Source organism: Carassius gibelio, chromosome A4, assembly GCF_023724105.1.
Source record: "Carassius gibelio isolate Cgi1373 ecotype wild population from Czech Republic chromosome A4, carGib1.2-hapl.c, whole genome shotgun sequence".
NCBI lineage: Eukaryota > Metazoa > Chordata > Actinopteri > Cypriniformes > Cyprinidae > Carassius > Carassius gibelio.
In genome coordinates this window covers 3734509-3762123 of record NC_068374.1, presented here as the reverse complement: position 1 = coordinate 3762123, position 27615 = coordinate 3734509, and the positions used below count along the sequence as shown (strand labels likewise).

The following is a 27615-nucleotide window of genomic DNA, read 5'->3' as shown; positions in this document are numbered from 1 at the left end:
CATACAATGTCCAATCTGCCCTAAACTTCACATGTTTGATAAGACTCTTGACCTGAACAGATCTACATGCCAATATTCAGTTATAGTCATAGCGCCACCTATTGGCAACTGGAAGTGACATATTTTACACTGTGACAAACTACTCCTAGAAATTTTATGACATCAATGTCTTTTTTGTGGTCAGTCTAATCTAAAGACCTGTGTGATGTTTAGTTGTGAAGATCTTGAATTTTTGTTAAAAGGCATGTCCATGTCGCCATGACGAAGTTCGATGTCTCGCCATGGGAATAAAAGATGTTATAACTCAGGCATAAAATGTCCGATCTTGCCCAAACTTCACATGTGTGATAAGTGTCCTGGCTTGAACACATCTGAAGGCCAATATTCCATTATAACGATAGCGCCACCTGCTGGCAACAGGAAGATTGGCACACATATGGAATAAACTTTGATATATTGCACTTATATTTATGAGTTTAAATGCATATTTCTCAACGTTCACCTTTTTACTAAAGCCACACGATGGCGGTGAGCCCGGGTGCGAGGGCCCGTTCATCGCTGCTTGCAGCTTTAATTATTCTTCTTCTTCTTCTTCTTCTTCTTCTCCCGAATGAATCGCATTTTGAGGGCTTTAACATGCTCAAAAAGTCATGAAACTTTGCACACGCGTCAAACCTGGTGAAAATTTTCGTCTGATATAGGATTCAGAAGAGGGTGTGGCAAAATGGCTCGACAGCGCCACCTATACCAAGAAAATCAACAGCCTTCCAGCTATGTTTCACGTACATGCACGAAAATTGGCACACATATGTAACACACCAGTACCTACAAAAAAGACTCTTGGAGCCAAATTCTAAACCCAACAGGAAGTCGGTTATTTTTAATATTATGAGCATATTTTGTGTAATTTTGACCATTTCCATGTGTTGTATTTTAACGAACTCCTCCTAGAGAGTTATTCAAATCAACACCAAATTTGGTATGCCTAATCTAAAGGCCTTTGTGATGTTAAATTGCGAAGATCTTGAGTTTTCGTTGAAGGGCGTGTCTGTGGCGGCCTGGCGAATTTCGATGATTCGCCATGAAAAATGAAGTTGCTATAACTCACACATACAATGTCCAATCTGCCCCAAACTTCACATGTTTGATGAGACTCCGAACTTGAATAGATTGACATGCCCATATTCAGTTATAGTCATAGCGCCACCTATTGGCAACAGGAAGTGACATATTTTACCCTGCGACGAACTACTCCTAGAAATTTTATGACATCAATGTCTTTTTTGTGGTCAGTCTAATCTAAAGGCCTGTGCGATGTTCAGTTGTGAAGATCTTGAGTTTTCGTTAAAAGGCTTGTTCATGGCGCCGCGACGAAATTCGATGTCTCGCCATGGGAATAAAAGATGTTATAACTCAGGCATAAAATGTCCGATCTTCCCCAAACTTCACATGTGTGATAAGAGTCCTGGCCTGAACAGATCTGCAGGCCAATATTCCACCGGGTGTGGCAGAATGGCTCTATAGCGCCACCTATACACTTTCAACGGAGTGCGCCTCGCGCTATGTTTCACGTACATGTACAAAAATTGGTACAGACATGTAACACTCCAATACCTACAAAAAAGTCTCTTGGTACGAAATCCGGATCCCAACAGGAAGTCGGTTATTTTTAATTTTCCCTTCAAAATTGGTGTTGTTTTTGCCATTTTCAGGGGTTGTACTTTAACGAACTCCTCCTAGAGATTTATTCCGATCAACACCAAACTTGGTCAGTTAAATCTAAAGGCCTTTGCGATGTTAAATTACGAAGATCTTGAGGTTTCGTTAAAGGGCGGGTCCATGGCGGCCTGACAAATTTCGATGTTTCGCCATGAAAAAGGAAGTTGCTGTAACTCCGGCATACAATGTCCAATCTGCCTCAAACTTCACATGTTAAATAAGACTTCTGCCCTTAACAGATCTACATGCCCATATTCAGTTATAGTCATAGCGCCACCTGCTGGCAACAGGAAGTGACATGTTTTACGCTGCGACAAACTACTCCTAGAAATTTCATGACATCAATGTCTTTTTTGTGGTCAGTCTAATCTAAAGACCTGTGTGATGTTTAGTTGTGAAGATCTTGAGTTTTTGTTAAAAGGCGTGTCCATGGCGCCATGACGAAGATCGATGTCTCGCCATGTGCATAAAAGATGTTATAACTCAGGCATAAAATGTCCGATCTTGCCCAAACTTCACATGTGTGATAAGGGTCCTGGCTTGAACAGATCTGAAGGCCAATATTCCATTGGGTGAGTCAAAAAGGCTCGATAGCGCCACCTATACACTTTCAACGGCGTGAGTATACACTTTCAAAGGAGTGCGCCTGGAGCTATGTTTTACGTACATGTACAAAAATCGGTACACACATGTAACACACCAATATCTACAAAAAAGTCTCTTGGTACGAAATCCGAATCCCAACAGGATGTCAGTTATTTTGAATTTTCTCTGCAAAATTGGTGTTGTTTTTGCCATTTTCAGGGGTTGTACTTTAACGAACTCCTCCTAGAGATTTATTCAGATCAACACCACACTTGGTCAGTGTAATCTAAAGGCCTTTGCGAAGTTAAATTGCGACTATCCTGAGGTTTCGTTAAAGGGCGTGTCCATGGCGGCCTGACAAATTTCGATGTTTCGCCATGAAAAAGGAAGTTGCTGTAACTCAGACATACAATGTCCAATCTGCACCAAACTTCACATGTTAAATAAGACTTCTGCCCTTAACAGATCTACATGCCGATTTTCAGTTATAGCCATAGCGCCACCTGCTGGCAACAGGAAGTGACATATTTTACGCTGAGACAAACTACTCCTAGAGATTTTTTGACATTAATGTATTTTTATTGTGGTCAGTCTAATCTAAAGGCCTGTCCAATGTTTAATTGTGGTAATCTTGATTTTTTGTTAAAGAGCGTGTCCATGACGCCATGACAGAATTTGATGTCTCGCCACAGCAAGAGAAGTTGTTGTAACTCAGGCATAAAATATTTGATCTTCCCCAAACTTCACATGTTCGATAAGAGTCCTGGCCTGAACACATCTGAAGGCCAATATTCCATAATAATGATAGCGCCACCTGCTGGCAACAGGGAGATTGGAACAGTGTATATGGAATATACTTTGATATATTCCACTTATATTTATTACTTTAAATGCATATTTCTCACCGTTCACCTTTTTACTAATGCCACTCGTTGGCGGGGAGCCCGGGTGCGAGGGCCCGTTCATCGCTGCTTGCAGCTTTAATTATTATTATTCTTCTTCTTCTTCTTCTTCTTCTTCTCCCGAATGAATCGCATTTTTGAGGGCTTTAACATGCTCAAAAAGTCATGAAACTTTGCACACTCGTCAAACCTGGTGAAAATTTTCGTCTGATATAGGATTCAGAAGAGGGTGTGGCAAAATGGCTCGACAGCGCCACCTATACCAAGAAAATCAACAGCCTTCCAGCTATGTTTCACGTACATGCACGAAAATTGGCACACATATGTAACACACCAATACCTACAAAAAAGACTCTTGGAGCGAAATTCTAAACCCAACAGGAAGTCGGTTATTTTTAATATTATGAGCATATTTTGTGTAATTTTGGTCATTTCCATGTGTTGTATTTTAACGAACTCCTCCTAGAGAGTTCTTCAAATCAACACCAAATTTGGTATGCCTAATCTAAAGGCCTTTGCGATGTTAAATTGCGAAGATCCTGACTTTTCGTTGAAGGGCGTGTCCGTGGCGGCCTGGCGAATTTCGATGATTCGCCATGAAAAATGAAGTTGCTATAACTCAGACATACAATGACCAATCTGCCCCAAACTTCACATGTTTGATGAGACTCCGAACCTGAACAGATTGACATGCCCATATTCAGTTATAGTCATAGCGCCACCTATTGGCAACAGGAAGTGACATATTTTACGCTGCGACGAACTACTCCTAGAAATTTTATGACATCAATGTCTTTTTTGTGGTCAGTCTAATCTAAAGGCCTGTGCGATGTTCAGTTGTGAAGATCTTGAGTTTTCGTTAAAAGGCTTGTTCATGGCGCCGCGACGAAGTTCGATGTCTCGCCATGCGAATAAAAGATGTTATAACTCAGGCATAAGATGTCCGATCTTCCCCAAACTTCACATGTGTGATAAGAGTCCTGGCCTGAACAGATCTTCAGGCCAATATTCCACCGGGTGTGGCAGAATGGCTCTATAGCGCCACCTATACACTTTCAACGGAGTGCGCCTCGAGCTATGTTTCACGTACATGTACAAAAATTGGTACACACATGTAACACTCCAATACCTACAAAAAAGTCTCTTGGTACGAAATCCGGATCCCAACAGGAAGTCGGTTATTTTGAATTTTCCCTTCAAAATTGCTGTTGTTTTTGCCATTTTCAGGGGTTGGACTTTAACGAACTCCTCCTAGAGATTTATTCAGATCAACACCAAACTTGGTCAGTGTAATCTAAAGCCTTTTGCGATCTTAAATTGCGAAGATCTTGAGGTTTCGTTAAAGGGCGTGTCCATGGCGGCCTGACAAATTTTATTGTTTCGCCATGAAATAGGATGTTGTTGTAACTCAGGCATAAAATGTCCAATCCTCCCCAAACCTCACATGTTCGATAAAAGTCCTGCCCTGAACACATCTGAAGGCCAATTTTCCATTATAATGATAGCGCCACCTGCTGGCAACAGGAAGATTGGCACATATATGGAATAAACATTGATATATTCTACTTATATTTATGAGTTTAAACGCATATTTCTCACCGTTCACCTATTAACTAAAGCCACTCGCTGCCGGTGAGCCCGGGTGCGAGGGCCCGTTCATCGCTGCTTGCAGCTTTAATTAGGGCCCGAGCACCGATGGTGTGAGGACCCTCTTGTATCTGCTTTGTTTATTATTATTATTATTATTATTATTATTATTATTCTTCTTCTTCTTCTTCTCCCGAATGAATCGCATTTTTGAGGGCTTTAACATGCTCAAAAAGTCATGAAACTTTGCACACGCGTCAAACCTGGTGAAAATTTTCGTGTGATATAGGATTCAGAAGAGGGTGTGGCAAAATGGCTCGACAGCGCCACCTATACCAAGAAAATCAACAGCCTTCAAGCTATGTTTCACGTACATGCACGAAAATTGGCACACATATGTAACACACCAATACCTACAAAAAAGACTCTTGGAGCGAAATTCTAAACCCAACAGGAAGTCGGTTATTTTTAATATTATGAGCATTTTTTGTGTAATTTTGGTCATTTCCATGTGTTGTATTTTAACGAACTCCTCCTAGAGATTTCTTCAAATCAACACCAAATTTGGTATGCCTAATCTAAAGGCCTTAGCGATGTTAAATTGCGAAGATCTTGAGTTTTCGTTGAAGGGTGTGTCCGTGGCGGCCTGGCGAATTTCGATGATTCGCCATGAAAAATGAAGTTGCTATAACTCACACATACAATGTCCAATCTGCCCCAAACATCACATGTTTGATGAGACTCCGAACTTGAACAGATTGACATGCCCATATTCAGTTATAGTCATAGCGCCACCTATTGGCAACAGGAAGTGACATATTTTACGCTGCGACGAACTACTCCTAGAAATTTTATGACATCAATGTCTTTTGTGTGGTCAGTCTAATCTAAAGGCCTGTGCGATGTTCAGTTGTGAAGATCTTGAGTTTTCGTTAAAAGGCTTGTTCATGGCGCCGCGACGAAGTTCGATGTCTCGCCATGCGAATAAAAGATGTTATAACTCAGGCATAAGATGTCCGATCTTCCCCAAACTTCACATGTGTGATAAGAGTCCTGGCCTGAACAGATCTTCAGGCCAATATTCCACCGGGTGTGGCAGAATGGCTCTATAGCGCCACCTATACACTTTCAACGGAGTGCGCCTCGAGCTATGTTTCACGTACATGTACAAAAATTGGTACACACATGTAACACTCCAATACCTACAAAAAAGTATCTTGGTACGAAATCCGGATCCCAACAGGAAGTCGGTTATTTTGAATTTTCCCTTCAAAATTGCTGTTGTTTTTGCCATTTTCAGGGGTTGTACTTTAACGAACTCCTCCTAGAGATTTATTCAGATCAACACCAAACTTGGTCAGTGTAATCTAAAGCCCTTTGCGATAATAAATTGCGAAGGACTTGAGGTTTCGTTAAAGGGCGGGTCCATGGCGGCCTGACAAATTTCGATGTTTCGCCATGAAAAAGGAAGTTGCTGTAACTCAGACATACAATGTCCAATCTGCCCCAAACTTCACATGTTGGATAAGACTCTTGACCTGAACAGATCTACATGCCAATATTCAGTTATAGTCATAGCGCCACCTATTGGCAACAGGAAGTTACATATTTTACACTGCGACAAACTACTCCTAGAAATTTTATGACATCAGTGTCTTTTTTGTGATCAGTCTAATCTAAAGACCTGTGTGATGTTTAGTTGTGAAGATCTTGAGTTTTTGTTAAAAGGTGTGTCCATGGCGCCGTGATGAAGTTCAATGTCTTGCCATTGGAATAAAAGATGTTATAACTCAGACATAAAATGTCCGATCTTGCCCAAACTTCACTTGTGTGATAAGGGTCCTGGCCTGGACAGATCTGAAGGCCAATATTCCATTGAGTGTGGCAAAATGGCTCAATAGCGCCACCTATACACTTTCAACGGAGTGCGTATACACTTTAAACGGAGTGCGCCTTGAGCTATGTTTCACGTACATGTACAAAAATCGGTACACACATGTAACCCATCAATATCTACGAAAAAGTCTCTTGGTACGAAGTCCGAATCCCAACAGGAAGTCAGTTATTTGGAATTTTCTCTGCAAAATTAGTGTTGTTTTGGCCATTTTCAGGGGTTGTACTTTAACGAACTCCTCCTAGATATTTATTCAGATCAACACCAAACTTGGTCAGTGTAATCTAAAGCCTTTTGCGATCTTAAATTGCGAAGATCTTGAGGTTTCTTTAAAGGGCGTGTCCATGGCGGCCTGACAAATTTCATTGTTTCGCCATGAAATAGGATGTTGTTGTAACTCAGGCATAAAATGTCCAATCCTCCCCAAACCTCACATGTTCGATAAAAGTCCTGCCCTGAACACATCTGAAGGCCAATATTCCATTATAATGATAGCGCCACCTGCTGGCAACAGGAAGATTGGCACATATATGGAATAAACATTGATATATTCTACTTATATTTATGAGTTTAAACGCATATTTCTCACCGTTCACCTATTAACTAAAGCCACTCGCTGCCGGTGAGCCCGGGTGCGAGGGCCCGTTCATCGCTGCTTGCAGCTTTAATTAGGGCCCGAGCACCGATGGTGTGAGGACCCTATTGTATCTGCTCTGTTTATTATTATTATTCTTATTCTTCCGCTTCTCCAAAATGAATCGCATTTTTGAGGGCTTAAACATGCTCAAAAAGTCATGAAACTTTGCACACGCGTAAAACCAGGTGAAAATTTTTGTCTGATATAGGATTCAGAAGAGGGTGTGTCAAAATGGCTCGACAGCGCCACCTATACGAAGAAAATCAACAGCCTTCGAGCTATGTTTCACGTACATGCACGAAAATTGGCACACATATGTAACACACCAATACCTACAAAAAAGACTCTTGGAGCAAAATTCTAAAACCAACAGGAAGTCAGTTATTTGTAATATTATGAGCAAATTTTGTGTAATTTTGGTCATTTCCATATGTTGTATTTTAACGAACTCCTCCTAGAGATTTCTTCAAATCAACACCAAATTTGGTATGCCTAATCTAAAGGCCTTTGCGATGTTAAATTGCGAAGATCTTGAGTTTTCGTTGAAGGGCGTGTCTGTGGCGGCCTGGCGAATTTCGATGATTCGCCATGAAAAATGAAGTTGCTATAACTCAGACATACAATGTCCAATCTGCCCCAAACTTCACATGTTTGATGATACTCCGACCCTGAACAGATTGACATGCCCATATTCAGTTTTAGTCATAGCGCCACCTATTGGCAACAGGAAGTGACATATTTTACACTGTGATAGACTATTTCTAGAAATTTTATGACATCAATGTATTTGTTGTGGTCAATCTAATCTAAAGGCCTGTGCGATGTTCAGTTGTGAAGATCTTGAGTTTTCGTTAAAAGGCGTGTCCATGGCGCCGTGACGAAGTTCGATGTCTCGCCATGGGAATAAAAGATGTTATAACTCAGGCATAAAGTGTCGGATCTTGCCCAAACTTCACATGTGTGATAAGGGTCCTGGCCTGAACAGATCTGAAGGCCAAAATTCCACCGGGTGTGGCAGAATGGCTCGATAGCGCCACCTATACACTTTCAACGGAGTGTGCCTCGAGCTATGTTTCACGTACATGTACAAAAATTGGTACACACATGTAACTCACCAATATCTACAAAAAAGTCTCTTGGTACGAAATCGGAATCCCAACAGGAAGTCGGTTATTTTGAATTTTCCCTGCAAAATTGGTGTTGTTTTTGCCATTTTCAGGGGTTGTACTTTAACGAACTCCTCCTAGAGATTTATTCAGATCAACACCAAACGTGGTCAGTGTAATCTAAAGCCATTTGCGATGTTAAATTGCGAAGGACTTGAGGTTTCGTTAAAGGGCGTGTCCATGGCGGCCTGACAAATTTCGATGTTTCGCCATGAAAAAGGAAGTTGCTGTAACTCAGACATACAATGTCCAATCTGCCCCAAACTTCACATGTTGGATAAGACTCTTGACCTGAACAGATCTACATGCCCATATTCAGTTATAGTCATAGCGCCACCTATTGGCAACAGGAAGTGACATATTTTACACTGTGACAGACTACTCCTAGAAATGTTATGACATCGATGTCTTTTTTATGGTCAGTCTAATCTAAAGACCTGTGTGATGTTTAGCTGTGAAGATCTTGAGTTTTTGTTAAAAGGCGTGTCCATGGCGCCGTGATGAAGTTCAATGTCTCGCCATGGGAATAAAAGATGTTATAACTCAGGCATAAAATGTCCGATCTTGCCCAAACTTCACATGTGTGATAAGGGTCCTGGCCTAAGCAGATCTTAAGGCCAATATTCCATAGAGTGTGGCAAAATGGCTCGATAGCGCCACCTATACACTTTCAACGGAGTGCGTATACACTTTAAACGGAGTGCGCCTCGAGCTATGTTTCACGTACATGTACAAAAATCGGTACACACATGTAACACACCAATATCTACGAAAAAGTCTCTTGGTACGAAATCCGAATCCCAAAAGGAAGTCAGTTATTTAGAATTTTCTCTGCAAAATTAGTGTTGTTTTGGCCATTTTCAGGGGTTGGACTTTAACAAACTCCTCCTAGAGATTTATTCAGATCAACACCAAACTTGGTCAGTGTAATCTAAAGCCTTTTGCGATCTCAAATTGCGAAGATCTTGAGGTTTCGTTAAAGGGCGTGTCCATGGCGGCCTGACAAATTTCGATGTTTTGACATGAAATAGGATGTTGTTGTAACTGAGGCATAAAATGTCCAATCCTCCCCAAACCTCACATGTTCGATAAAAGTCCTGCCCTGAACACATCTGAAGGCCAATATTCCATTATAATGATAGCGCCACCTGCTGGCAACAGGAAGATTGGCACATATATGGAATAAACATTGATATATTCTACTTATATTTATGAGTTTAAACGCATATTTCTCACCGTTCACCTATTAACTAAAGCCACTCGCTGCCGGTGAGCCCGGGTGCGAGGGCCCGTTCATCGCTGCTTGCAGCTTTAATTAGGGCCCGAGCACCGATGGTGTGAGGACCCTCTTGGAATTGCTCCGTTTATTATTATTATTATTATTATTATTATTATTATTATTATTCTTCTTCTCCAAAATGAATCGCATTTTTGAGGGCCTAAACATGCTCGAAAAGTCATGAAACTTTGCACACACCTCAGAACTGGCGAAAATTTACGTCTGATATGGGTTTCAGAAGTGGGTGTGGCAAAATGGCTCAACAGCGCCACCTATACACGTTCAACGGTGTGCGCCTCGAGCTATGTTTCATGTACATGTATGAAAATCGGTATACACATGTAACTCTCCAATACCTACAAAAAAGTCTCTTGGAGCAAAATCCGAAACCCAACAGGAAGTCGGTTATTACTAATATTATGAGCAAATTTTGTGTCATTTTTGTCATTTCCATGCGTTGTATTTTAACGAACTCCTCCTAGAGATTCATTCAGATCAACACCAAATTTGGTATGCCTAATCTGAAGGCCTTTGCGATGTTAAATTGCGAAGCTTTTGAGTTTTCGTTAATGGGCGTGTCCGTGGCGGCCTGGCGAATTTCGATGATTCGCCATGAAACAGGAAGTTGCTATAACTCAGACATACAATGACCAATCTGCCCCAAACTTCACATGTTTGATGAGACTCCTGACCTGAACAGATTGACATGCCCATATTCAGTTATAGTCATAGTGCCACCTACTGGCAACAGGAAGTGACGTATTTTACACTGCGATGAACTACTCCTAGAAATTTTATGACATCAATGTATTTTTTGTGGTCAGTCTAATCTAAAGGCTTGTGCGATGTTAAGTTGTGAAGATCTTGAGTTTTCGTTAAAAGGCATGTCCATGGCGCCGTCACGAAGTTCAATGTCTCGCCATGGGAATAAAAGATGTAATAACTCAGGCATAAAATGTCAGATCTTCCCCAAACTGCACATGTGTGATAAGAGTCCTGGCCTGAACACATCTGAAGGCCAAAATTCCATCAGGTGTGGCAAAATGGCTCGATAGCGCCACCTATACACTTTCAACAGAGTGCGCCTCGAGATATGTTTCACGTACATGTACAAAAATCGGTAAACACATGTAACACACCAATACCTACAAAAAAGTCTCTTGGTACGAAATCCGAATCCCAACAGGAAGTCGGTTATTTAGAATTTTCTCTGCAAAATTGGCGTTGTTTTTGCCATTTTCAGGGGTTGTACTTTAACGAACTCCTCCTAGAGATTTATTCAGATCAACACCAAACCTGGTCAGTGTAATCTTAAGCCCTTTGCGATGTTAAATTGCGAAGATCTTTAGATTTCGTTAAAGGGCGTGTCCATGGCGGCTTGACAAATTTCGATGTTTCGCCATGAAAAAGGAAGTTGCTGTAACTCGGACATACAGTGTCCAATCTGCCCCAAACTTCACATGTTAGATAAAACATCTGCCCTTAACAGATCTACATGCCCACATTCAGTTATAGTCATAGCGCCACCTATTGGCAAACAGGAAGTGACATGTTTTACGCTGCAACAAACTACTCCTATAATTATTTTGAGATTAACATATATTTTGTGGTCAGTCTAATCTAAAGGCCTGTGCAATGTTAACTTTTGGAGATCTTGAGTTTTTGTTAAAGGGCGTTTCCATGGCACCATGACAAAATTTGATGTCTTGCCACAGCAAGAGAAGTTGTTGTAACTCAAGCATAAAATGTTCAATCTTCCCCAAACTTCACATGTTTGATAAGAGTCCTGGCCTGAACACCTCTGAAGGCCAATATTCCATTATAATGATAGCGCCACCTGCTGGCAACGGTAAGATTGGCACATATATGGGATATACTTTGATATATTCCACTTATATTTAGGACATTAAATGCATATTTCTCAACGTTCACCTTTTTACTAAAGCCACACGATGGCGGTGAGCCCGGGTGCGAGGGCCCGTTCATCGCTGCTTGCAGCTTTAATTAGGGCCCGAGCACCGAGGTGCGAGGACCCTCTTGTATCTGCTTTGTTTATTATTATTATTATTATTATTCTTCTTCTTCTTCTCCCGAATGAATCGCATTTTTGAGGGCTTTAACATGCTCAAAAAGTCATGAAACTTTGCACACGCGTCAAACCTGGTGAAAATTTTCGTCTGATATAGGATTCAGAAGAGGGTGTGGCAAAATGGCTCGACAGCGCCACCTATACCAAGAAAATCAACAGCCTTCCAGCTATGTTTCACGTACATGCACGAAAATTGGCACACATATGTAACACACCAATACCTACAAAAAAGACTCCTGGAGCGAAATTCTAAACCCAACAGGAAGTCGGTTATTTTTAATATTATGAGCATATTTTGTGTAATTTTGGTCATTTCCATGTGTTGCATTTTAACGAACTCCTCTTAGAGATTTCTTCAAATCAACACCAAATTTGGTATGCCTAATCTAAAGGCCTTTGCGATGTTAAATTGCGAAGATCTTGAGTTTTCGTTGAAGGGCGTGTCCGTGGCGGCCTGGCGAATTTCGATGATTCGCCATGAAAAATGAAGTTGCTATAACTCACACATACAATGTCCAATCTGCCCCAAACTTCACATGTTTGATGAGATTCCGAACCTGAACAGATTGACATGCCCATATTCAGTTATAGTCATAGCGCCACCTATTGGCAACAGGAAGTGACATATTTTACGCTGCGACGAACTACTCCTAGAAATTTTATGACATCAATGTCTTTTTTGTGGTCAGTCTAATCTAAAGGCCTGTGCGATGTTCAGTTGTGAAGATCTCGAGTTTTCGTTAAAAGGCTTGTTCATGGCGTCGCGACAAAGTTCGATGTCTCGCCATGGGAATAAAAGATGTTATAACTCAGGCATAAAATGTCCGATCTTCCCCAAACTTCACATGTGTGATAAGAGTCCTGACCTGAACAGATCTGCAGGCCAATATTCCACCGGGTATGGCAGAATGGCTCGATAGCGCCACCTATACCCTTTCAACGGAGTGCGCCTCGAGCTATGTTTCACGTACATGTACAAAAATTGGTACACACATGTAACTCACCTATACCTACAAAAAAGTCTCTTGGTAAAAAATCCGAATCCAAACAGGAAGTCGGTTATTTTTAATTTTCCCTGCAAAATTGGTGTTGTTTTTGTCATTTTCAGGGGTTGTATTTTAACGAACTCCTCCTAGAGATTTATTCAGATCAGCACCAACCTTGGTCAGTGTAATCTAAAGCCCTTTGCGATGTTAAATTGCGAAGGAATTGAGGTTTCGTTAAAGGGCGTGTCCATGGCGGCCTGACAAATTTCGATGATTCGCCATGAAAAATGATGGTGCTATAACTCAGACATACAATGTCCAATCTGCCCCAAACTTCACATGTTTGATAAGACTCTTGACCTGAACAGATCTACATGCCAAAATTCAGTTATAGTCATAGCGCCACCTATTGGCAACAGGAAGTGACATATTTTACACTGTGACAAACTACTCCTAGAAATGTTATGACATCAATGTCTTTTTTGTGGTCAGTCTAATCTAAAGACCTGTGTGATGTTTAGTTGTGAAGATCTTGAGTTTTTGTTAAAAGGCGTGTCCATGGCGCCATGACGAAGTTCGATGTCTCGCCATGGGAATAAAAGATGTTATAACTCCGGCATAAAATGTCCGATCTTGCCCAAACTTCACATTTGTGATAAGGGTCCTGGCTTGAACACATCTGAAGGCCAATATTCCATTATAACGATAGCGCCACCTGCTGGCAACAGGAAGATTGGCACACATATGGAATGAACTTTGATATATTGCACTTATATTTATGAGTTTAAATGCATATTTCTCAACGTTCACCTTTTTACTAAAGCCACACGATGGTGGTGAGCCCGGGTGCGAGGGCCCGTTCATCGCTGCTTGCAGCTTTAATTAGGGCCCGAGCACCGAGGTGCGAGGACCCTCTTGTATCTGCTTTGTTTATTATTATTATTATTATTATTCTTCTTCTTCTTCTCCCGAATGAATCGCATTTTTGAGGGCTTTAACATGCTCAAAAAGTCATGAAACTTTGCACACGCGTCAAACCTGGTGAAAATTTTCGTCTGATATAGGATTCAGAAGAGGGTGTGGCAAAATGGCTCGACAGCGCCACCTATACCAAGAAAATCAACAGCCTTCCAGCTATGTTTCACGTACATGCACGAAAATTGGCACACATATGTAACACACCAATACCTACAAAAAAGACTCTTGGAGCGAAATTCTAAACCCAACAGGAAGTCGGTTATTTTTAATATTATGAGCATATTTTGTGTAATTTTGGTCATTTCCATGTGTTGTATTTTAACGAACTCCTCCTAGAGAGTTCTTCAAATCAACACCAAATTTGGTATGCCTAATCTAAAGGCCTTTGCGATGTTAAATTGCGAAGATCTTGAGTTTTCGTTGAAGGGCGTGTCCGTGGCGGCCTGGCGAATTTCGATGATTCGCCATGAAAAATGAAGTTGCTATAACTCACACATACAATGTCCAATCTGCCCCAAACTTCACATGTTTGATGAGACTCCGAACCTGAACAGATTGACATGCCCATATTCAGTTATAGTCATAGCGCCACCTATTGGCAACAGGAAGTGACATATTTTACGCTGCGACGAACTACTCCTAGAAATTTTATGACATCAATGTCTTTTTTGTGGTCAGTCTAATCTAAAGGCCTGTGCGATGTTCAGTTGTGAAGATCTTGAGTTTTCGTTAAAAGGCTTGTTCATGGCGCCGCGACGAAGTTCGATGTCTCGCCATGGGAATAAAAGATGTTATAACTCAGGCATAAAATGTCCGATCTTCCCCAAACTTCACATGTGTGATAAGAGTCCTGGCCTGAACAGATCTGCAGGCCAATATTCCAGTGGGTGTGGCAGAATGGCTCTATAGCGCCACCTATACACATTCAACGGAGTGCGCCTCGAGCTATGTTTCACGTACATGTACAAAAATTGGTACACACATGTAACACTCCAATACCTACAAAAAAGTCTCTTGGTACGAAATCCGGATCCCAACAGGAAGTCGGTTATTTTGAATTTTCCCTACAAAATTGGTGTTGTTTTTGCCATTTTCAGGGGTTGTACTTTAACGAACTCCTCCTAGAGATTTATTCAGATCAACACCAAACTTGGTCAGTGTAATCTAAAGCCATTTGCGATGTTAAATTGCGAAGAACTTGAGGTTTCGTTAAAGGGCGTGTCCATGGCGGCCTGACAAATTTCAATGTTTCGCCATGAAAAAGGAAGTTGCTGTAACTCAGACATACAATGTCCAATCTGCCCCAAACTTCACATGTTGGATGAGACTCTTGACCTGAACAGATCTACATGCTCATATTCAGTTATAGTCATAGCGCCACCTATTGGCAACAGGAAGTGACATATTTTACACTGCGACAAACTACTCCTAGAGATTTTATGACATCAATGTATTTTTTGTGGTCAGTCTAATCTGAAGGACTGTGCAATGTTAACTTGTGGAGATCTTGAGTTTTTGTTAAAGGGCGTGTCCATGGCGCCGTGACGAAGTTCGATGTCTCGCCATGGGAATAAAAGATGTTATAACTCAGGCATAAAATGTCCGATCTTGCCCAAACTTCACATGTGTGATAAGGGTCCTGGCTTGAACACATCTGAAGGCCATTATTCCATTATAACGATAGCGCCACCTGCTGGCAACAGGAAGATTGGCACACATATGGAATAAACTTTGATATATTGCACTTATATTTATGAGTTTAAATGCATATTTCTCAACGTTCACCTTTTTACTAAAGCCACACGATGGCGGTGAGCCCGGGTGCGAGGGCCCATTCATCGCTGCTTGCAGCTTTAATTATTATTATTCTTCTTCTTCTCCAAAATGAATCGCATTTTTGAGGGCCTAAACATGCTCGAAAAGTCATGAAACTTTGCACACACCTCCGAACTGGTGAAAATTTACGTCTGATATGGGTTTCAGAAGTGGGTGTGGCAAAATGGCTCAACAGCGCCACCTATACACGTTCAACGGTGTGCGCCTCGAGCTAGGTTTCATGTACATGTATGAAAATCGGTATACACATGTAACTCTCCAATACCTACAAAAAAGTCTCTTGGAGCAAAATCCGAAACCCAACAGGAAGTCGGTTATTTCTAATATTATGAGCAAATTTTGTGTCATTTTTGTCATTTCCATGCCTTGTATTTTAACGAACTCCTCCTAGAGATTCATTCAGATCAACACCAAATTTGGTATGCCTAATCTAAAGGCCTTTGCGATGTTAAATTGCGAAGCTTTTGAGTTTTCGTTGAAGGGCCTGTGTGTGGCGGCCTGGCGAATTTCGATGATTCGCCATGAAACAGGAAATTGCTATAACTCAGACATACAATGACCAATCTGCCCCAAACTCCACATGTTTGATGAGACTCCTGTCCTGAACAGTTTGACACGACCATATTCAGTTATAGTCATAGCGCCACCTATTGGCAACAGGAAGTGACATATTTTACGCTGCGACAAACTACTCCTAGAAATTTTTGACATCAATGTCTTTTTTTGTGGTTAGTCTAATCTAAAGGCCTCTGTGATGTTAAATTGTGAAGATCTTGAGTTTTCGTTAAAGGGCGTGTCCATGACGGCGTGACAAAGTTCGATGTCTTGCCATGGGAATAAAATATGTTATAACTCAGACATAAAATGTCCGATCTTCCCCAAACTTCACATGTGTGATAAGAGTCCTGGCCTGAACACATCTGAAGGCCATTATTCCAACGGGTGTGGCAAAATGGCTCAATAGCGCCACCTATACACATTCAACGGAGTGTGCCTCGAGCTATGTTCCACGTACATGTACAAAAATCGGTACATATATGTAACAGTCCAATACCTACAAAAAAGTCTCTTGGTACGAAATCCGAATCCCAACAGGAAGTCGGTTATTTAGAATTTTCTCTGCAAAATTGGCGCTCTTTTTGCCATTTTCAGGGGTTGTACTTTAACGAACTCCTCCTAGAGATTTATTCAGATCAACAGCAAACTTGGTCAGTTAAATCTAAAGGCCTTTATGATGTTAAATTGCGAAGATCTTGAGGTTTCGTTAAAGGGCGTGTCCATGGCGGCCTTACAAATTTCGATGTTTTGCCATGAAAAAGGAAGTTGCTGTAACTCAGTCATACAATGTCCAATCTGCCCCAAACTTCAAATGTTAGATAAGACTTCTGCCCTTAACAGATCTACATGCCCATATTCAGTTATAGTCATAGCACCACCTGCTGGCAACAGGAAGTGACATGTTTTACACTGTAACTCAGACATACAATGTCCAATCTGCCCCAAACTTCACATGTTAGATAAGACTTCTGCCCTTAACAGATCTACATGCCCATATTCAGTTATAGTCATAGCGCCACCTGCTGGCAACAGTAAGTGACATGTTTTACGCTGCGACAAACTACTCCTAGAAATAGTATTACATTAATGTTTTTTTTGTGGTCAGTCTAATCTAAAGGCCTGTGAAATGCTAAATTATGGAGATCTTGTTTTTTTTTTTAAAGGGCGTGTCCATGGCGTCATGACAAAATTTGCTGTCTCGCCACAGTAAAGGAAGTTGTTGTAACTCAGGCATAAAATGTTCGATCTTCCCCAAACTTTACATGTTTGATAAGAGTCCTGCCCTGAACACAACTGAAGGCCAATATTCCATTATAATGATAGCGCCACCTGCTGGCAACAGGAAGATTGGCACATATATGGAATAACTTTAATATATTCCACTCATATTTATGAGTTTAAATGCATATTTCTCACCGCTCACCTATTTACTAAAGCCACTCGCTGCCGGTGAGCCCGGGTGCGAGGGCCCGTTCATCGCTGCTTGCAGCTTTAATTAGGGCCCGAGCACCGAGGTGCGAGGACCCTCTTGTATCTGCTTTGTTTTTTATTAGGGCCCGAGCACCGAAGGTGTGAGGACCCTATTGTATCTGCTCCGTTTATTAGGGCTCAAGCCTGGAGGGCGAGAGCCCTATTGTTTTCCTTAGGATTATTTGTTATTATTATTATTATTTTTCTTCAAGGTTTCGGGGGCTTTTGGGGCCCTTAACATGCTTAAAAAGTCTTGAAAATTGGCACACACATTGGAACCTGCGGCCATTAGGGCCGGGCAGAGACTGATACACGGGCGTGGAACAGGGGCTCTACAGCGCCCCCTGGAATACTGAGGGCCATATATCATACATACTTGCACGTAGACGCACGAAACTCGGTACACATGTAGATCTCATCAAACCAAACAACTTTCGTACTGCATGTCATAGGCTCCGCCCAACAGGAAGTTGGATATTTAGGGTTTAGTTTTCATATTTTTCGTCAAAGTTGTGGGGGCTTTTGGGGTCCTTAACATACTCAAAAACTCTTGAAAATTTGCGCACACTTTGGAATCTGTGGCCTTTAGGAGCCTGCAGAGGCTGGGACCCGGGCGTGGCACAGGGGCTCTACGGCGCCCCCTGGATCACAGTCAGAAATGTTGATGCATAGCTCACACATACTTGCACATATTAATATCAAACTCAGTACACATATAGATCTCATCGTGCTGAACAACTTTCGTATTGCATGTCATAGGCTCCGCCCAAAAGGAAGTCAGCTATTTAGAGTTATGTAAAAATCGCATGCTCTGGAATTTGAAATACTTGTCATAGGGTTTTTTGCCGATTGACACCAAACTCAGTCAACATGATCTCAAGACATTGGGGATGAAAAATTGCCAGGGGATTTTTGATATCTCGAACGGTTTGCTCGTAGCGAGGCGTTGAATTTATGGCGAGAATTGAGAAACAGGAAGTGTCTAATACCATCCACATACATTTCCTAATTGTAATCAAACTTCATCAGATTATTCATTGTATGATGTCGATCGCATATATGTGACTATTAGGAGTCAAAGTTATAGCGCCACCAACTGGCAGCAGGAAGTGTGTCATTTTCAAAATGCTTTGAATTCAGCATCTTATTTTTACTCGATTTGCTTCAATCTTCATCAGAATAATGTTAAAACACAGTCGATATAAATCTGCTGGGGGGATATTGATATCTAAAAATATTGTTGCCGTGGCAACATGTCAAACTGGAATACTTCTCAGGTGATTTTGAGGCATATAACATGCTTAGAATTTCATCAAACTGAGAACACATATCAGTATTAGTGACAGCTAGACACTGGCAAAAGTTCATAAGAGGGCGTGGAAGAGGCACTCTATAGCGCCACCTTTTGTCAAAAGTGGGGGGGTTAGTTTTAGCTACAGACACCAAACTCAGTACAAAAATTGTTCTTATCAAGACGGACAACTTTCTAATTCACAGTCATCAGCTACGACCAACAGGAAGTCGGCTATTTTGATTTGAATGTGGATTGTTTTTTACATTTAGCTGTGAATTAATGCATACTGCTCAGAGGAGAGTAACACTATAAACACCAAACTTTGTCTACATGTTGAAAAAACATTGAGGAACTTAAATTGTGAATGGGTTTTGGATAGCTTGGATGGTTTTGTCGTGGTGATTTTTTTAAATGACAGTAAAAATGGAATTATTAATTTTCCTGCATTTTTAAATTCCAAACACTTCAAAACCTTTTTTCATACAGAAAAAAAAGTTATTCTGAGTAAATATGCATAGTTTCATGACTTTACAACACTGTATGGATAACAGAAAATTAAAAAACTCTCAGACATCTCATCTCACTCTGTCCCTCTGTTTGAGTGTGTGTGCTTAGACTTCCATTGTCTGAGAGAAATAGCGCCCCTACAGGTGCATATCCTGAACTAAAAAAGGGAGGAGACTCTCTTTTGGTTTCACTTTTAAATCGGTTAAAATACAAAATAATACTTGGATTTAATTCACACTGACAAGCTAAACCAACATATATGATTATTACCAGGTCAGGGCTCATTAATAATGGATGTGTGGTCAGTGATACGTGAGAAACACGAGAGATGAATCACCGCTCTGAGCAGGAGCGTGTGGAATGATGAGCTCAGAAAAAACGAGTTTATTCTTGTTTTATAGCTATTAAAAATAAAGTATTGCAGCGATATCACACAATTCACCAATTAGAACACACCAAGAGCTAAATTAAGATGTTTTTGAACTGTTTGTGTGAAAATGAAATATTTGCGGCTGCCTGTCTGAAATCACTGCCTCCGATCAGCGCGTACAGTGTCACAAGTTCAAAACAAACGAATTTATTCTTGTTTAAGAGCTTTTTAAAATAAATTATTGCCATAAATGCACACAATACACCCATTATAACACAACACGAGCTAAATACAGGTGTTTGTGACCCGTTTATGTGTGCAAGACTATTTGAAAGCGCGACTGGCAGAATAACATATATCTCTCGAGCTGCAGGATTCTGCCTTTCGTCGTAAGAACGAACACATCATGGACAAGATTATTTCAAAATACATAATAGCTTGGCTAATATAAACGAAAACAGCCACGTGAACATAAACTGTTGAGAAATAAATCTGAAGTGGATCTACTGGATTTTAATATTAAGTGACCGCATATACCAGCTGCTTCTGTCTTCAATTTTAATCTATATAAAAAATTAAACTCATTAATCTTGGCTGCTTTTTTAATGTGTGTAGGTATTTATTTATTATTTTGCTCTAACAAGACTTAATCTATATTTAATTAAATCAATTACATTTTATTTTACATTTGATTTGTCCATTTCTGCATCTAAACGCCTAAAAACCTAAAACATGCTCTATTATACTATTGTTAGCAATTTCTTTATCGTCCAATTTATCTGGTGTACACACTTTATTTTCATAATAAACTTGTTTGTTAGATTATACACAGTTACAGTGGTCTATAATAAATATTAACAGGTTTTATTCAAGCTGTTTAGAATGATTGCCGTAGGCTTATTTTTTAAATGTAAATCCATACAGCTATAAATAGCTTGTTCTTGGTTTATAAGCACATTTATTAAAAAGGAGAGTAAAGGGTCAGTTATCTTCCTATGAAAAATAAAAAAATAAAAATAAACAAACAACAACACAGATTGATACAGAACTCAGAAATGTTATTGTGGATTTATGATAAACTCAGCCTGTAAATGAATTCATACTCCTCCAAGAAGACACAAGTAGTTCACACCTGTTTTACTGTTTTAACATGAAGCCATATACTGAAGATGTTAAATTGTGAATGGGTTTAGGATACCTTAAATGGTGTGGCCATAGCGATTTATTAAAGTAACATAAAAAAAATACAATAGTTATTTTACTATATCTTTAAAATTTTTAATTCCAACTCTTCATAATTTTTTATATACGTAGAAGTCATCATTTGAAGGAAGCACAGTAAGTTTCATAGCTTTATCATTTTCAAGAGCCAGCATAAAATTAAAACTATCATAACATATAAATCAAGCTTGCAATTCTTAGTACCAATAATGGCCACCAGATGGAGCTATAGGATTACTTTTAAATAATTATTGTAGAAACAAGTATGATTTAAATCATTTATAGAAGTCTTTCAAAGAAAAATAATATGTATTTTATGTATTTTACTGATAAAATGACCCTCACTTAATTAGAATAACAAGCTGAAGTATTGTGAACTGTATATTAAGAATAATTCTTTATAGGCTTTATGGACAGATTCGTTTTGAGTGACTCCTGAAGGATCCGCACCACATCCTCTTTTACCACTGTTTAAAGAATGTATCTTACAGAACAGGTGCGAATGAATTTTGAATAGCTTGAATGGTTTTGTCGTGGTGATTTTTTGAAATAACAGTAAAAAAGTAACCAGTAAATGTCTTTTATTTTATTTTTTTTAAGTGCAGCTTCTAAACACTTCAAAAAAATGTACACATAGGAAATATGTGAAATATGCATAGTTTCATGACTATACAACACTATATGGATGATAGAAAATTAAAAAACTATCATACATCTGATATCACTCTGTCCCTCTGTCACTGTGGGTAATGTGTGTGTGTGTGTGTGTGTGTGTGTGTGTGTGTTAAGTGAATTAGGTGTGAAACTATCAGGGAGCATTTAGTCTCCAGCGCCAACATTTTACAGAACTGCCACTTTCCTGGAGTCTCAGAATTACAATGTGTCAGGTTCTGAGAGATCTAAGATTCCAAAAAATTATTTGATTAGAATACCATGAAGTATTGTGAAATACTATATATTAAGACTTTATATATAGGCTTTATGAACAGATTATAGTGACTCGTGAAGGACCAGCACCACCTCCTCTTGTCCGATGGTTTGAGGAATATATTTTCCTGAATCCGGGATTAAGATTTAGGAGCTCATTTTTATTCCACCTCCTTTCCTGAAAGTCTGTCTTGCAGAATTGACTAAAAATTAATCTTCACATTAATTCCTAATTATTTTGCAATTATTTTTGTCAGTTCTTCTTGACCTATTTTTTTTTCTTCTTCTTTTCTGACCTCATGACCCAGTCAGCATTTTTGTACAATGGTCAAGTCTTAACTTATCCATTTCTGTATTGCATTTGTGTTTGATATTTCTCATGGGTATTTCATAATTTTCGACTTTGAGTTAAAACAGTTTGAGTTAAAACTCTTTTTTAGCGCATTTCATCTGTAAAAGAAAACATGCCTAATAATTCTGCACACATGAATATAAGGAGTTTTTCTCTTCCAGCTTTCCTGGACTATTGTATAGCACTCATAAATTATTAAATAAAAAATAATGGTAGTTATTAATGGTGCTGTAGGGAACTTTTGTAAAAAAAATATTTTTTACATATTTATTAAACCTGTCATTATGTCCTGACAGTAGAATATGAGACAGATAATCTGTGAAAAAAATCAAGCTCCTCTGGCTCCTCCCAGTGGTCCTATTGCCATTTGCAGAAAGTCATGCGCTCCCGGTAAAAAACAACCAATCAGAGCTGCGGTCCGTAACTTTGTTTGTGTTCAAAATGTAGAAAAATGAACATAATAAGCGAGTACACCATGAATCCATTTTCCAAACCGTGTTTTTAGCTTGTCCTGAATCACTAGGGTACACCTATAATAAGTGTTTATATTCTGACTATTTTAGATTGCTTCGGGGATACCGCGGCGGAGTAACCCAGTACCTTTGTGATTCTTCATAGACATAAACAGAGAGAAGTAGTTCCGGCTACGATGTTCTTCCGCAAGACGCAAGCAGTTCTGTTTATTAACCGCTAGAGCGTCAAAAGTTACCGACTGCAGCTTTAAGATTGATATGGTTTGGAATTGGTACAATGTGCTTGGAAACAAATCACAATAAAACAATGTTTTAATGTTTAAGTTTGGAATATTAACTGACATGAATGAATGCTATATAAATATTGTTCATGTTAACAATGTTTATAAATGAAATCTTATTGTAAAGTGTTACTAAATATATATATATATATATATATATATATATTGTTCTGTGAATGTGATTTTAAAGTCTAGATGATTCGGATTAACCCTTTAACTGCCATATCATTTAAAACCTCACTGCCAGAGGGATATTGTGAATGCATGTGCCCGCTGGGCACAGTTTACCTGATGCCACCGGGGTGGCGATGGCATTGGTGGCTTGAGCCCGCCATCGCTGCTTGCAGCTATATTTATTATTATTATTATTATTCTTCTCCCCAATGAATCGCGTTTTTGAAGGCCTAAACATACTCAAAAAGTCAGGAAAATTTGCACACACCTCCGAACTGGTGAAAATTTACGTCTGATATGGGTTTCAGAAGTGGGCGTGGCAAAATGGCTCGACAGCGCCACCTATACATGTTCAGCGGTGTGCGCCTCGAGCTACGTTTCACGCACATGTCTGAAAATCGGTAAACACATGTAAGACACCAAGACCTACAAAAAAGACTCTTGGAGCAAAATTCTAAACCCAACAGGAAGTTGGTTATTTTTAATATTATGAGCAAATTTTTTGTCATTTTTGCCATTTCCATGCATTGTATTTTAACGAACTCCTCCTAGAGATTAATTCAGATCAACAACAAATTTGGTATGCCTAATCTAAAGGCCTTTGCGATGTTAAATTGCGAAGATCTTGAGTTTTCGTTGAAGGGCGTGTCCGTGGCGGCCTGGCGAATTTTGATGATTCGCCATGAAAAATGAAGTAGCTATAACTCAGACATACAATGTCCAATCAGCCCCAAACTTCACATGTTTGATGTGACTCCAAACCTGAACAGATTGACATGCCCATATTCAGTTATAGTCATAGCGCCACCTATTGGCAACAGGAAGTGACATATTTTACGCTGTGATGAACTACTCCTAGAAATCTTTTGACATCAATGTCTTTTTTGTGGTCAGTCTAATCTAAAGGCCTGTGCGATGTTCAGTTGTGAAGATCTTGAGTTTTCGTTAAAAGGCGTGTCCACGGCGCCATGGCAAAGTTCGATGTCTCGCCATGGGAATAAAAGATGTTATAACTCAGGCATAAAATGTCCGATCTTCCCCAAACTTCACATGTGTGATAAGAGTCCTGGCCTGAACACATCTGAAGGCCAATATTCCATCGGGTGTGGCAAAATGGCTCTATAGCGCCACCTATACACTTTCAACGGAGTGTGCCTCGAGCTATGTTTCACGTACATGTACAAAAATCGGTACACACATGTAACACACCAATACCTACAAAAAAGTATCTTGGTACGAAATCCGAATCCCAACAGGAAGTCGGTTATTTAGAATTTTCTCTGCAAAATTGGCGTTGTTTTTGCCATTTTCAGGGGTTGTACTTTAACGAACTCCTCCTAGAGATTTATTCAGATCAACACCAAACTTGGTCAGTGTAATCTAAAGGCCTTTGTAATGTTAAATTGCGAAGATCTTGAGGTTTCGTTAAAGGGCGTGTCCATGGCGGCCTGCCAAATTTCGATGTTTCGCCATGAAAAAGGAAGTTGCTGTAACTCAGACATACAATGTCCAATCTGCCCCAAACTTCACATGTTAGATAAGACTTCTGCCCTTAACAGATCTACATGCCCATTTTCAGTTATAGTCATAGCGCCACCTGCTGGCAACAGGAAGTGACATGTTTTAGGCTGCGACAAACTACTCCTAGAATTTTTTTGAGATTAAAGTATTTTTTGTATTCAGGTCTAATCTAAAGGCCTGTGCAATGTTAACTTGTGGAGATCTTGAGTTTTTGTTAAAGGGCGTGTCCATGGCGCCATGACAAATTTTGATGTCTCGCCACAGCAAGAGAAGTTGTTGTAACTCAGGCATAATTTGTTCGATCTTCCCCAAACTTCACATGTTCGATGAGAGTCCTGCCCGGAACACATTTGAAGGCCAATATTCCATTATAATGATAGCACCACCTGCTGGCACCAGGAAGATTGGCACATATGTGGAATAAATGTTGATATTTTCCACTTATATTTATGAGTTTGAATGCATATTTCTCACCGTTCACCAATTTACTAAAGCCACTCACTGCCGGTGAGCCCGGGTGCGAGGGCCCGTTCATCGCTGCTTGCAGCTTTAATTATTATTATTCTTCTTCTTCTTCTTCTTCTCCCGAATGAATCGCATTTTTGAGGGCTTTAACATGCTCAAAAAGTCATGAAACTTTGCACACGCATCAAACCTGGTGAAAATTTTCGTCTGATATAGGATTCAGAAGAGGGTGTGGCAAAATGGCTCGACAGCGCCACCTATACCAAGAAAATCAACAGCCTTCCAGCTATGTTTCACGTACATGCACGGAAATTGGCACACATATGTAACACACCAATACCTACAAAAAAGACTCTTGGAGCGAAATTCTAAACCCAACAGGAAGTCGGTTATTTTTAATATTATGAGCATATTTTGTGTAATTTTGGTCATTTCCATGTGTTGTATTTTAACGAACTCCTCCTAGAGAGTTCTTCAAATCAACACCAAATTTGGTATGCCTAATCTAAAGGCCTTTGCGATGTTAAATTGCGAAGATCTTGAGTTTTCGTTGAAGGGCGTGTCCGTGGCGGCCTGGCGAATTTCGATGATTCGCCATGAAAAATGAAGTTGCTATAACTCACACATACAATGTCCAATCTGCCCCAAACTTCACATGTTTGATGAGACTCCGAACCTGAACAGATTGACATGCCCATATTCAGTTATAGTCAAAGCGCCACCTATTGGCAACAGGAAGTGACATATTTTACGCTGCGACGAACTACTCCTAGAAATTTTATGACATCAATGTCTTTTTTGTGGTCAGTCTAATCTAAAGGCCTGTGCGATGTTCAGTTGTGAAGATCTTGAGTTTTCGTTAAAAGGCTTGTTCATGGCGCCGCGACGAAGTTCGATGTCTCGCCATGGGAATAAAAGATGTTATAACTCAGGCATAAAATGTCCGATCTTCACCAAACTTCACATGTGTGATAAGAGTCCTGGCCTGAACAGATCTGCAGGCCAATATTCCACCGGGTGTGGCAGAATGGCTCTATAGCGCCACCTATACACTTTCAACGGAGTGCGCCTCGAGCTATGTTTCACGTACATGTACAAAAATTGGAACACACATGTAACACTCCAATACCTACAAAAAAGTCTCTTGGTACGAAATCAGGATCCCAACAGGAAGTCAGTTATTTTGAATTTTCCCTTCAAAATTGGTGTTGTTTTTGCCATTTTCAGGGGTTGTACTTTAACGAACTCCTCCTAGAGATTTATTCAGATCAACACCAAACTTGGTCAGTGTAATCTAAAGCCATTTGCGATGTTAAATTGCGAAGGACTTGAGGTTTCGTTAAAGGGCGTGTCCATGGCGGCCTGACAAATTTCGATGTTTCGCCATGAAAATGGAAGTTGCTGTAACTCAGACATACAATGTCCAATCTGCCCCAAACTTCACATGTTGGATGAGACTCTTGACCTGAACAGATCTACATGCCCATATTCAGTTATAGTCATAGCGCCACCTATTGGCAACAGGAAGTGACATATTTTACACTGTGACAGACTATTTCTAGAAATTTTATGACATCAATGTCTTTTTTGTGGTCAGTCTAATCTAAAGACCTGTGTGATGTTTAGTTGTGTAGATCTTGAGTTTTGTTAAAAGGCGTGTCCATGGCGCCGTGACGAAGTTCGATGTCTCGCCATGGGAATAAAAGATGTTATAACTCACGCATAAAATGTCCGATCTTGATCAAACTTCACATGTGTGATAAGGGTCCTGGCCTGAACAGATCTGAAGGCCAATATTCCATCGGGTGTGGCAAAATGGCTTGATAGCACCACCTATACACTTTCAACGGAGTGCGTATTCACTTTCAACGGAGTGCGTCTCGAGCTATGTTTCATGTACATGTACAAAAATCGGTACACACATGTAACACACCAATATCTACGAAAAAGTCTCTTGGTACGAAATCCGAATCCCAACAGGAAGTCAGTTATTTAGAATTTTCTCTGCAAAATTGGCGTTGTTTTTGCCATTTTCAGGGGTTGTACTTTAACAAACTCCTCCTAGAGATGTATTCAGATCAACACCAAACTTGGTCAGTTAAATCTTAAGGCCTTTGAGATGTTAAATTGTGAAGATCTTGAGGTTTCGTTAAAGGGCGTGTCCATGGCGGCCTGACAAATTTCGATGTTTCGCCATGAAAAAGGAAGTTGCTGTAACTCAGACATACAATGTCCAATCTGCCCCAAACTTCACATCTTAGAGAAGACTTCTGCCCTTAACAGATCTACATGCCCATTTTCAGTTATAGTCATAGCGCCACCTGCTGGCAACAGGAAGTGACAT

General features: G+C 40.1%; 1 long non-coding RNA gene across 2 annotated transcripts; it reads right to left on the bottom strand.

The window, feature by feature from the left end:
• Positions 1-25760, bottom strand: LOC127968688 (uncharacterized). Of its 2 annotated transcripts, none has more exons than XR_008156053.1 (3): positions 25529-25760; positions 13655-13949; positions 1-502 (listed from the first exon to the last, which is right to left on the bottom strand). It is a non-coding gene; the product is annotated as an uncharacterized LOC127968688 (long non-coding RNA). The 2 variants fall into 2 exon arrangements; XR_008156054.1 differs by lacking the exon at positions 13655-13949 and adding an exon at positions 11702-11996.
• Positions 25761-27615: the final 1855 nt, after the last annotated feature.